The sequence below is a fragment of the Arachis ipaensis genome, chromosome B10 (assembly GCF_000816755.2).
Source record: "Arachis ipaensis cultivar K30076 chromosome B10, Araip1.1, whole genome shotgun sequence".
NCBI classification, from domain to species: Eukaryota; Viridiplantae; Streptophyta; class Magnoliopsida; order Fabales; family Fabaceae; genus Arachis; species Arachis ipaensis.
Genome location: NC_029794.2, coordinates 129,901,762 through 129,902,027, shown reverse-complemented (window position 1 = coordinate 129,902,027; position 266 = coordinate 129,901,762).

Genomic DNA, 266 nt, shown 5'->3' with positions numbered 1-266 from the left:
AAAATTATAAATATTATTAATATAAAGAGTTAATAGTCAAAATCATCTCTAAAAAATATTTCGATTTCTATTTTCGTCCCTAAAAAATAAAATTAATTAAATTCGTTCCCAAAAGATAACCAACCTAGTCACGTTCGTCATTTCATCACCTCCTTCGTCTGAGGTGGCTAACGTTCGTTGATGTATCTTGTTAACTGCCAGCGTGACACACAAACAAAACGACGCAGTTTTAGTTTTGATTCAATGTTCTCCAAGTCTTGAAACGT